We start from the raw sequence: 12,906 nt of genomic DNA on the forward strand, positions 1-12,906 counted from the left end.
CCCTTGCTCAATGCTGGCGCTCCGAGGGCTGAAAGAGGAGCCGGCACCTTGCGCACCCTGTGCGATTGCGGCGAGGGAAGGCTTTTGGGAAGGCTTTTGGGAAGGCTGCGGGAGGAGGGAGGTCTAGCAGGGGGGTTTGAAACACGCCTCTTACCTCGTTGAAACTTACTCCGGCAGTTCACAAACAGCTAATTCAGGGCTTCGGGTTTCTGAAGACTTCTCTGCTTAGTCAGGCACATCAGAGCTCCAATTTTTTTTTTCAGGAAAGACCCCAGCAAAAGCAAGGAAGGCAAAGCATCTTCTGTTTTTGAGGCTAAAAAGTTAAAAATAAATAAATAAATAATTAATTAAAAAGACCCCCAAAACTACATCTCTTTTTTATATACTGAACAGATCAAGAAGAAAAAAAAAAGCGTTACTTCCACCACTAGGCAATTTAAATTTTGTGCTTTATTCTGTGGCTGCTCCTTTCTCTTGTCTATCTTTTTAATTATTCCTTTGAGCAGTCCCTTATGGAATTAGACTGGGTATTTCTTGTTCTTTTTTTTCTTCTTTTAAAGAAGTTATGCCTGTTTTTTAGGATTCTTAAGGGACCCGTTTTCTTCTGCTTCTGCTGTAGTGCTTATTTCCATGAGACCTCATTTACCAATTTATCTACATTTATGTGAAGCAAGTAGAGACCACTATAATATGGTAAGAAGACTATAGAACCACCTGCTTTTTCTCTGGAATTACAATTGGCTAATTCAAGATTATCTGCCTGAATACATACGAACTGAAAAGCACACGTTAGCTTCAGAAAGCCCATTTACTGGTACTTGAAGATAATGATGTCACTTAGGTTGCAAAAGTTTGCTTCTAATAATGCAGGTTTTTAATTTTATGGGGGAATTGAAGGATAAAAACAGGAAGAGGAGAATGAGGGGTGGTTTACAAAACAGTGCTTGAGTGTAAAGTGTGAGAGGCAGACACTGCTTCTTCAAGTCTCTCCAGAAGTTTGGCTACATGAGATACACTCTGCCTATCTGGCTCTACAGGCACAGAATACCTCCATACCTTTTCCACTTGCTTTCATTTTATTACTGAAACACTACCAAAGTTTCAAAAAGGTTACTTTGTCACCACAGCTTTTGCTGTAGTTCACATGCCCAGCCACAGCTAGGGAATCGTGAATGACAGAAAGGCACCAGAAAAGTGAAAATGTGGAGCAGTAACAATGGCTAGTCAGTCCTTTGCTATTCTGTGAATTTGTGCTTTCCTAGTATAAATACCAGCAGTTCTTTCCAGTTCTTTACCAGTCTTGTTCACTTTACTTTTATCCTGACTTTCTTAGTTAGTTGTTACAGACTCTGGTAGCTGTTGGTCCAGGGTTGTTTATTCTTCCCTTAGATCATAACTTCTTTGCTTGATGCAGAAACTTTTTTTATGTTAGATATTGGTTTGCATATTTTTCACCAAGAGGTAACTTGAGGAGGTAAAATGGCTACAAAAGTTCTGTGATGCTTTAGCTGGAAGAAATGACTCCTTGTATTCTTTATTCTTCAGACCTTAAGAGTAGTGAGTCTGTAGAATTCATAGATTTTATCCATACACTAATCACTGTCAAATTATCTGTTTTCATTTGCACTGTAAATATAATAGTGTGACATACAGTGACACATTTGTTCTATTTTCTGAGTTCATTACCTGCATTGTCCAAAACTGATTTCTTATGAAAAAAATCACTAGAAAAATCTTGTCCTCACAATTCTCTCTCTATATATAACGCAGAGATGTTGTGGAGTCTCCTTCTCTGGAGATATTCAAAACCCACCTGGATGCCATCCTGCACGACGTGCTCTAGGTGATCCTGCTTGGCAGCAAGTTTGGACTAGGTGACCTTCAGAGGTTCCTTCCAACCTCGTCCATTCTGTGATTCTGTGATATGTGTTATAATCACCATTACAAATTTTAGTATTTGTACTCTGTTTTTCTTGCTTGTTTTCATGTTTTTTACATTTTATTTTATTTTAATTTATTTTATTATTATTTTTTGCCTGGATATACTGTTAAACAAAAGTAATCTATTGTTAGAGCAACTCTACTTTTCTCATTTCTGTGCCTCAGAGGTGCATCTTGGATGGCTGAAATTAGGATGATTCTCCATTTTCCCACCTTTTCTACTTACTTCAAGGGTCATCTAAAAGCAAGAGGCAAATTTTATTTTTAAGAAGTCAGAATTCTTTTTGTAAGAGTGAAGTCTACCCATTATATCCAACCAGAACCTGTTGGAACAGAACCTGCCCTGATGCTATTCCAAAAGCAATTTCAAAACAGAAGCCTCATCATTGTGCGAATCCAGACTCATCATCTTTTCACTACTTCTTCTACCTGAGAAAACCAAACTGCAAATAATTTTTACTTAGCTTGTTTGCTGCCAAAAGCACTCTGATCCAAATCTCCACAGGCATTGCAATAGTCCCTGAAAATTACAGTGATTGGGTTTTGGCAGATCTTAGTGATTTCTTCTGAGAGAATAAATCTTTTTATTTTTGTTTTGTTTAAGTATTTGCATTGGAAATTGGAAAGAAAAGAACCCCATATGTTTTTTTGTGTAAGATCATTCAAAGTGTTAACAACTGTATTCACTATTTCATCTAAAAATTCTTTAGTGGTGAGTACAGACTAAGGAGTGTGGGTCCCAACAATTTGTCATCCTCAGGAAACATGCAGCTTCATTGAAATCTTGGGACATTGTGAGATTTTCTTTGAGATTCATTATAGGAACCAGGGCATCAAAGACAGTGACTGCAACAATTGAATCAAGAAGAGAATCTTCATAGATTCTTTTACAGAATTTGAGATATTATGCTATATATATATACATAATTTTTATTTTTATTTTTTTTACCAAGAAAACACACGACTATCATGGATCCTGAGACATGAATAATGAACAGGTTCAAGGACTGGGCTACTGGAAAAAGCACACTGAAATTAAGAATTTAAGCTTGGTAAGAAATTCCTTTTGTCTATTGAACACAGAAACAGAGTGCTTCAACCTTCAGCAGCTTGCAAGCAGCTCTGCAAAGACTAGAAATCCTTGAAGCAGCAAGGAATCTTTGAAGTTCTGTCCTGGATAGGAGTACTCATAACTCCCAAGTGTTTGTTTACATACTAATCTAACACCTTTTGTCCAGAGAGAGACTCAATATTGAAAGAATCTGAAGACAGAAAATTTGCTTCGGTGATGAGAAACACAGAGCAAGTCAACAGTATGACAGCTCCTAAAGTTCCCTGAGAACTCCTGGTAGCTAAAATCTGAGGGTAAAAAATAGAGTCACACAGAAGCTATATCTGAGACCTCATATGGGAGAAAGACATAAAAATAATTAATTTGGGGTACCCTTATGCATATTTTAGAGAGAGAAAAACAAAACAAAACAAAACAACAACAACAACACAACAGTTACAGGGCAGTGCAATGTCCTTGGCAGAGCAAAAATATTTTGTCAATAGAATAGGAGTATCAGAAAGTAATTTCATCCTTGCATAGGTGTATCCTTTATCCCTTGAAAGAATCTCTTCAGCCATGGACATACACAGGCACAAAGTTTTAAGGTATATTAGCTGGTTTTACAAGTTTGTACTCCATACTGTACTCTGTGGTTAGCTTTGTCGCTTAGAAAAATAAGCTCATCAGACTTCATTAGTGCAGAAAGGAACCTTTCATCTATTTCAAATTCTACGTCAGTCTATCCCTTCCTTGTGTGTGGCTGGACAGGATGGGCTGAGCCAACCTAGGAGCTTATTGGAACAGAGATTGCAATCCTTTTCTGCTTTTCTCCTAATCTTGTTTTTTTGTTGTTGTGTCCCAACTACACAACTATCTGCAGTTCTCCCCTCATTCCACCTTTACTACTGCTACCTCTGTTCTTCAGTGAGCTGATAGCACACTGAGCTGGCACAAGACTGACAAGAAAAAGATGAAATTATTTTTACTGTCTTCATGTGCACTTCAAGTATGCATTTCTGCCTTCACAAAAGTCAGTAGGTGAACGTATGTAGACTTCTCTGTGGAGACAGGCATCTTGTGCAGCACCTTCTGTACCAGGGCACATAAACCAGAAAGGTTTTCTCCACAGAACAAATTTTACTACACAGAGAAGTAGCAACAGTCAACAATTAACAGGAGATTGCCAAAATATTTATTTTTTAGCTGTGGTGATTTTTTCCCATTGGAACAGTAGCCAGAGTGTGCAGAGCTAAAATATACAGCAGTAATTTACAAGAGTTAAAGCCAAGCCTATTCCCTTGCTCAACGCTCAAAATCCTTGTAACCTCTATTGAAAAAACACTAGGTCAGCGCTGTCCATCAGCCAATTACCATTGCACAGAGAATTCTGTCAGCTGTTTTAGAAAATACATTACATGAAATCTTGGACACTGAAGATTGAGGCAAAAGTTTCATCACTGGGACAGCTTTGCACTGAATGTAAAAGTCTTGATCAAGAAATTAATACAATTTCTTTCTTTCCCGGTGTTAGGAAGGTCAGAGATTTTGCCTTCCCCAAGATCATAGTGTAGCCCTTCTTTGATATTGTAAATAAAAAGCCCCAAATGTACAAATTTGAAATATTTAATAAGACTCTACATTTGAAGTTATTCCAGTGACAGGTGTATACACCCAGCAACTAAAATACAGAGTTGAGAAACTGCTACATAAAACACAAAACAAGACCGTTTTCTGTTCTGCTATCAACAGCAAAAGATGAGAATATGGAGAAGAAACCTATTTTACAAACAACAAAATAAAATATATTCAGGGAACATGATTCTGTACTCAATGTAAACAAAAACTGAGATCTTATCTGATGGTGTTACAAAAAATAAAACATAAATTTAAACAAAGGCATTTTTCAAAGAGCTAGGAAGGTATCACTGTCATTTTATATTGTACTGGGCTATCTGTAACTTAAGTATAGCATGGTGTAAATAGATTTCTTGAAAGGAAGTGAGAAAATTGTAGAAGGACCTTTTTAGCTTAAAGAGAGAAAAACAATATATAGCCATCATAATGTGTGAAATCAAGAAAGAGAAAGGAGCAAATATTTGTAGTGGGCAGATATAATGGCCAGAACTATAACTGGAAGAAAGATTAATTTCACCAGCATCCTCTTTAACATTGAGGTTCATCAGACAGCATGACAGTTTGCCAAACAGATTAGAGCAAAAATAATTAGATGTCTTTAAGGAAAGGCTAACTACAGTTGTGGGAAGTTCAATATAAAGCCATCAATGCTTGAAGGGACATCCAAGATGTCCCTTTCAAAAGCCATCACTTTTGGTCCCGAAATAACAACTTTCAATCTAGAAAATGTTCCCCTCAGACTGCTATTAAAAAAGCCTGAATCCTTCTGATTTTTAAAAGATGCCTAACAGTCTGACAGATTTCAATATAGCCAGGAAGTTTGTATCATTATTTGTCAACTTTCTTTACCTGTTTTGACATGAAGACAATATTCAGTTGGTAATTTATACCACCTTATTACGTTTTCTTTTCCTGCAATGTGAAACATTTGGTGCAGTGAAAACGCACATAGATTCTTAATAGTCAATGAGTAAACAGAATATTTTGCTATTATGTTAGTGATATTATACTTTAAAATGTATTTTTAAAGACTTTCCTGAGGATAGTAAAGTAATTTTACTTCCTGTATGAATCCTAGCTAGATCTGAGAGCTCATTTCAGGGAAGGGACTGCCTACATATACACGAAAGAAAACAAGAAAAGGAGAAACAGTCTGTGTGTTAAGGCAGTACATTCTTATGGTTATCTGAATGGATGAAATAAATTATTCTGTCTTCTGTCTGAAAGGGATATTTATAAAGAAAAACAGACAGTTTGCTGTGAAACAGATATATATCAAATGAACAACTTATTTTTTAATCATGGTGAGTTTGAAATGATGGTGAGACGTTGAAGATTAAATGCCTGAGATCTGGGAATTCAAAATTGAGTCACCAACAAACGTTTTTTGAGAACTGTCCACATATGGATGATCCGGAAAGAGAAAACAGTTCCATATGTTTCTGAGTGTGTGTAGAATCTACCTATATATGATTTCTGTATTTTATATCAATATAACTCTACACATGGCGTCTAGATATGAATAGTGAACAGGAAAACAGACAGATACAAGGGAAATACATAAAATTAATGCATGAACAAGCATAAAAACCATATATCAGTACAAAAACATATACATCAGTATAAAAAAGAGGTACTCTGATAATGAAAAAACTTTATAGTATAAAATTTTTAGAGTCTTTTGTTACTAACAGTTTCAGACTGAGCTCTGATCCTTAGAGGTGCCTGCTGTTTTTAATGCTTTGAACTGGTCTTGATGAAAGCTTTAGGTGCTTGCAATAACCCAGGGAGAAGTTGGTGGTTGGCAAAATAACAAATAAAAAACAATCCACATGCCTTCTAGACTCATTATTGTGGTTAGAAATCTAGCTGTTGTTTGATCTTTGATTTTGTTTTAATCTCAGCAGGATATATTATTTTTCTTCCTAACTGCAGAAGCAAGCTCTTATTTTCAGTCTTAGTACTGAAAATAAGTACTTAGTACTTTCTCTTGTTTCAAGCCATTTTAATGGAAAGATGTTTAAAAAAAGTTTACTCTTGTATACGACTCAAAACAGTTCTGTTGCTGTTATTTATACACACCCATGTATGGGTATTTATTGTCTGCTATCAGTTTCTTGTCACATGCAAAAACTTTCCAGTATTTTTACTTTGTTTGTCTTCTGACAAAGAAACCAGAACCCCTTTGTCTGGTCACTTTTTTTTTTTTTTTTAGATATATATTTATTTGTCTGAATTTTTGTCTGTTTTGTATACAGATAGTGTCAATTCACAGTTCTTTATCTGGTTCCCCCCTCCAGCATTATGAACATTGCTAAGTTTTAAAATTCTTTCTTTTTCTGTACTGTTTCCCATTGGTTTCTCTCCTGCTACTTTTTTTATAACTTCTTTTTTATAATGTTTTTCATTGCCCTTTTTAATGATAATGCTATCTATAAAATGATACACCGTCTAAGTTCTATTTGCTTTACTGTATTTACTTTGCATTTTGTCTAGGTTTATTTAAATTGTTACAGAATATTCTATAACCAAAAGAAATGATCAGTTTTGATAACATTTCTGCTGTTCTCTATCAGTGCATTTTTACATTCTGTGTAAGGGACACATAAAGAAACTGCCTCAGGAGTATTTCTCCAGTTGTAAATGTAAGGCTAACATTTTGTAACAATTGGTGCCATAAAATAATTATTTGAGAAATAAAAAGAACACAAACCAGAAAGAACATATAATGGGAGTAATAAACTAGTACATGGCAGAAGCAGTCTTATTTTCCATAGCCAGAAGCCCTTTTCCTCAGTCTAGTACTGAGGACAAGAGAAATAGAGATTGGCAAAATATCAACCCTTTTTAAATGTAATATCCTCACAAAGATATGCAACCTATTTCCCTTAGTTTCATTTATGTCCGAGCTCTAAATTTTCCAGGAAATCTTTCTTCTTTCTAGTCTCAGCTTAAAGGGAAAGAATTTACAAATGAAGGAAAAGCATTCAATAATGTTACCACAATAATATATTTAAAATTGTTAAAGCTGGAAAAAAACCTGCAGTCAAGAAGCCTGAGTTCTCAAACAATAAAAGGCATATTCTTTACACTGTAGTTCCTATATCAGCCCTGATATATAAATTTAGGGATTTATTTTATAACTTTTCGAGATAGATTTCCATTGATTTTTTACTTAATAGATATTAATGTAGAATGCACACTAAAAGGAATGGTTTTATAAAGCATGGTTTGAGGTCAAAATTATAAATGGATTAAGCAGGTATCTCACTGTTGTCATTGTTGACTGAAACACCTCTATTCTGGTGAAGATTAAGAAGATGGCCGAGGCCAGACTGAATTAGCTGTGATTTGTTTTTCCCTGAATCAGATGTAACTGATGAAGTTTTGCAAATCAAATAAAGACAAATAGCTTGACATGCAGGAACAAGTATTTTTATTCACTGCAGAGTACACTGAGATCCTGCTTTTGCCCAGGAGTTTGTTGTTGACTTCATTTCACAGAGAGAAAAGCTGAGGCACAGAGAAGGAAAGTAACTACCTCAAACTCACACAGCATACTTGTGGCAAAGTCATGTATGCATGGTCCTGCATCCTTGTTTCTTCTTACTATATTGCCACCTTTGGAATGAAACACAGCCTTGGAAAGAGGACGAAAGAAATTAAAGAGAAAAAAAGGAGATAGAGCTCCATCAGATGATGTTAAAAACTGCAACTGAGTACAGAGTTCTGTAATCTGAATTTCCTGTCCTGTTGCCCTTGCATTGGAGATATTGGTTCTTTATGCCAGAAGTGGGTACATTTTCTGTTTCCCAAACTAAGATGAAGTATGGATATTCTGTTATAGGGTGCTTTTACTTTCTTGAAATAGTCATTCTGTGTGTTTGTCTTTCAACATCCCTTTTTTCACTGCTACCATGAATTATGATAGCTATAAATTGTTCACACTTGCAGGACTTTTATAAATTATTATTTTCTTTATCTACATATTGGTTGTGAATGTTGAACACATGTACAAATGTGTTATTTATCTTCTAAGTACAATAGTCTTTAGGAATTTTGTATGAAAGTGTGATTTTCCCACTAAAATCTTCCCATCTTCAAACAGAAATTTGTCATGTCTTTTGCATCCTACTCTCTTGCATAATGCAGTAACACTGAATAACTTCATTGTCTCATTTAGTTGTACACCACTACTGTAATATATATATTGTTTTATTCTCTCTTTTTCTGATACCTTAAGAAATTATATATATATATATATTTATTTATTTTTATTTTTTGATGGTGACATACAGTTGACACAACAGGGATTTGGGAAATTGAAACAAAATATTTGTTATATGTTAACTGATCACTGGTTTACATCTTGCTTACAACAGGTAACAGCCTCTAATGACATGGAGAATAAATACGTGTCCCTTTAACTTCAGCTCTGGAAAGCAGTGGCGAGCATGCCAAATATGAAACATACAACGGTGCTCTCAATTACATTTGCATAAATGCATAAGCAACTAAGGAACAGTAATTTTTTTTTTTTCTTTTTTTGGTAGATAAGACAGCTTCTTTTTATTATTACGTAGTTTGCTTTTGACTTATTAATATAGCTGTGCCTTATTTTAAATTTATAAATTCCTTAGGTCAATGACTGCTTTTTTACTTTGCCTTTCTATAATACCAGTCTCCCTGATGGGCGACTAGTCATTTTGACAATACAAAGATAATTTAATATTTAATTTAATGATAACTTAGCATTGCATTAAAGATCTGGAAGCTGCTGTCAGAACTGGAATCTGACTATACAGAAAATTTTATAAATATATAATAAGGTACACTCTTACTCAGAATGTGAAAGAACACAAAAATCAAGGCAGAACAACAGACTAGGATACAGCAACACCCAAATAACAAAATCACACTGATTTAGAAAAAGTGCACTATCCCCATGCCTAAAAAGAATGGCATTCTCTTATTGCTTTAATATTTTTATTTTTTTTGTTGTTGTTGTTGTCATTGTTGAGGAATGTATGAGTATGTACAAAACCTGCACAATTATTATATTATTATTGAGACTGAAAAGCAAGAATCAAGATCTGTATGCAAACTTAATTTGACTCTTTGTGTTTATGCTTTCTAATTCCACCAACAATCTCATCATTACATAAGGTTTTTTCAAGGCACATCTGCCTGACTGAGTATACCTTCTAAATAGCTTTTCAATATTTTGTTTATTCATGTACTTCCTTTGCCTTATCTCCTGCAATTCTCAAAACCTGTTCTAAAGACTGCTATTGAATTTTCTCTCAGACTTTTCATGCTGTTCATATTAACACCCGATAGGTATATAAACATAAATGAACACATTTTCAGAATTCTCTGTAACAAAAGGCAGTACTTGTATATACATTTTATATCTGGAGTACTGAGGAACAAAAGAAATTAAAACAAACATTTTCTGCTCATTTTTAGTTGCCAATGGAAGACATTTTTTCAGTGCATATTAGCACATCAGATATTCAAAGCACAGCTCTCATAGATGTGAAAGGCAATAGTGAAAGCTCAACACCTTTTCAATTCAGGCTCAAGTGAGAGACCCAGATAATGAGTAAAACATAATTAATCACCACACATGAATAGCTTGGCTCTGGTGACTTGCCTAACATTGTAAACAACATTATGGAGAGAGGCAAAGTAGAGGATAATTCTGCAGAAGCATAATGCAGAAATCAGACTTTCTCTTCCTGCTTGCCTCTGTGCACACCTTCTGACCTGTGGTCCTGTAGACCATGCACCTTTCTCAGCCATAGCTCGTTTTCACAACAGGTCAGTTCCATAAAAACTTAGCCCTGGTTCTAGTGGCAATAGCATTACATGACCTCTAAGTAAACCTTACATCATAATAAAGTCATATAGGCAGACGGAGGAAAGATTGCACAGAGGAGTGTATTTCTGATGCTTTGCAAGTTTTATGTACTTTTAAAAGCAGTGTGGGGCTAATATTTTACATATATATATATATATATATTGTGTGTGTGGTGGTGGTTTGTTTGTTTTAAAATAAGAAACATCAGAAGAATATCCCATAACATAGCATAATTTTTATGGCATCTTAATGGTTCGCCTGTGAAGTGGCAATATCTAGAGGCACTGCACAGAACTCATCAGCTTGAGTTAGTGAAGTAACTGCTGGCCAAGGCAAGTTCTTTGTGGGGCAGTGAGATCTTTTGTAGAGGAATTTTAGCTATATTTGCTGACAGCAGAGGAATGGTGAGATTTATAGCTTTTTTAATCCATCCCAGATGCAGCTCCAAACATTTCTCCATACGGTAATTCCTTCAGCCTCAAGTTTCCTCATTAGAGTACATGTATTTTATATCTGGTCCTGTCTCAGGCTCTGTTACCCTTTCTTGGGTTTCTCACACTAGTCTCCTTAGGCTAGTTTGGTCCTGTTTTCTCCTTTCCTAACCCTCATGCAGTCAGTCCTGCTCCTTCTTTTCCTCTAGCTGTACCACTTCTTTCTGAGAAGCTGAGCCATCTCCTTAGTCTCCTCCCTGTGCCTTGCCTTAGTGGTTCCTCATCTGAAAAGCTTCACCCAGTGCATTTTCATACATTGGTAGTCATTACATGCTCCCTCTAAACTCTCTGCCTACCCATCCAGTCCCAGGTTTTCTCCAGTATCTTGGACTATCATAAAAGCCAGAACCCTTCCTCTCTCTTTTTGTTTGTTCACAGATCTGGTCTTTGAATAAAACTAATCACTGGCTTTTAAGTCATTTTCTTATCATCATCTGAAATTATCTTCTTGTCTAATAGTCTTGGTCTTCATGTTGTTCTAGACTCCATCTCAGAGCCCACTTATCTTTTCCAGACTCTGGGGGGGGGGGGGGAGGGGAGAGGGGGGAGGGGGACTTGTATCTCAAATGGAAAAGAGCAAATGTTTATAAGGAAAACAGGAAGAATTCCATGAAGGAATTGATGAAGATGTCTCACACATAAAATTCCAGCTGGAATATCTATAAACTAGATTAAGCTCTAGTTTGTCCAAAACCAAGGTGTCTTGATATAACATATCTTGCAATTTTAAGGTGAAACTCTCCTACCAGTAGCTTTGGAGAGTGGGAGGGTGGATGCAAGCTAATAGGAGCATGGGAGTAGAGGGGAAACACTAGAAGGAATGTTACAGAATACAGAACATAATGGGAAAGAGGAAAGGAGGAAAGAATGTGAATGAGAAAAACCATGAAGAAGGAGAATGAGACTGGAACAGTGAGGAAATTGCAGGACAGAAGAAGTCAGAAGGAATCAGTGCTCAGCAGACCGACTACACTTCTCAAAGGACTCGCTCACTCAGTTATCACATTACATCCCCACATTTCCCAATTATTCTGCCACCAGTATTCTCCTCAACCATTCCTGCTTTGTTGTCTTTGTTGTCTTTGTTTTAACAGTCTGTTTCCCACTACTCCCCAACAATTTGTTGAAAAGAGGACCACTACTGGCTTCTGGCAAATTATTTTTACTCCAAAGCCCTGGTCTTCACCCTCTGAGCTCAAGAACCTGAGCATCTGCATGTCCCCAAGCAGGCATTGTAGGCCAAGAGCCTCCCTGAGAGGTACTGCGCCCAAGGGCAGATATGGAAAGGAACTTGGCTCAGTCTCACAGAAGCTCAAAGACACATTCACGCTTGTGCTGTGATTTCTCTTACACACTATGCAACAATGAAATTGAGCAGGAGTGGGATGACCCATTTGTTCGGTTGCCATGACAATGGGTTACCGAGCACAGAACATTGCTCCAAGCAGCTTTGCTGCTTGGTTACTGTGGGCTGATGGTACTCTAAAAAAACATAATGTAAGGGAGCTGTCCATTGTCATTACACTGCATCACTTTGACCTCTGCAAGGTGAAAGGGGCAACTCATCGGAAAGGACAGAGGTCTGCAAGCATTATGTTTGTTTGAAAATAATTGTTTTCCTTCCTTCCTTCCCTCCTTCCTTCCTTCCTTCCTTCCTTCCTTCCTTCCTTCCTTCCTTCCTTCCTTCCTTCCTTCCTTCCTTCCTTCCTTCCTTCCTTCCTTCCTTCCTTCCTTCCCTCCCTCCCTCCCTCCCTCCCTCCCTCCCTCCCTCCTTCTTCTTTCTCTTTCTTTTTTTTTTTTTTTTTTTTTTTTTTAGGAGAGATTGGATGAAATAGATGAGTATTTAGTTATTTATTAGAAATTTCAAGATGGATCATTTAATGTCTGATGCTAATGTAATAATGCAAACACAGGGCATACAG

This window comes from Aythya marila (genome assembly GCF_965140915.1).
Source record: "Aythya marila genome assembly, chromosome: 5".
NCBI lineage: Eukaryota > Metazoa > Chordata > Aves > Anseriformes > Anatidae > Aythya > Aythya marila.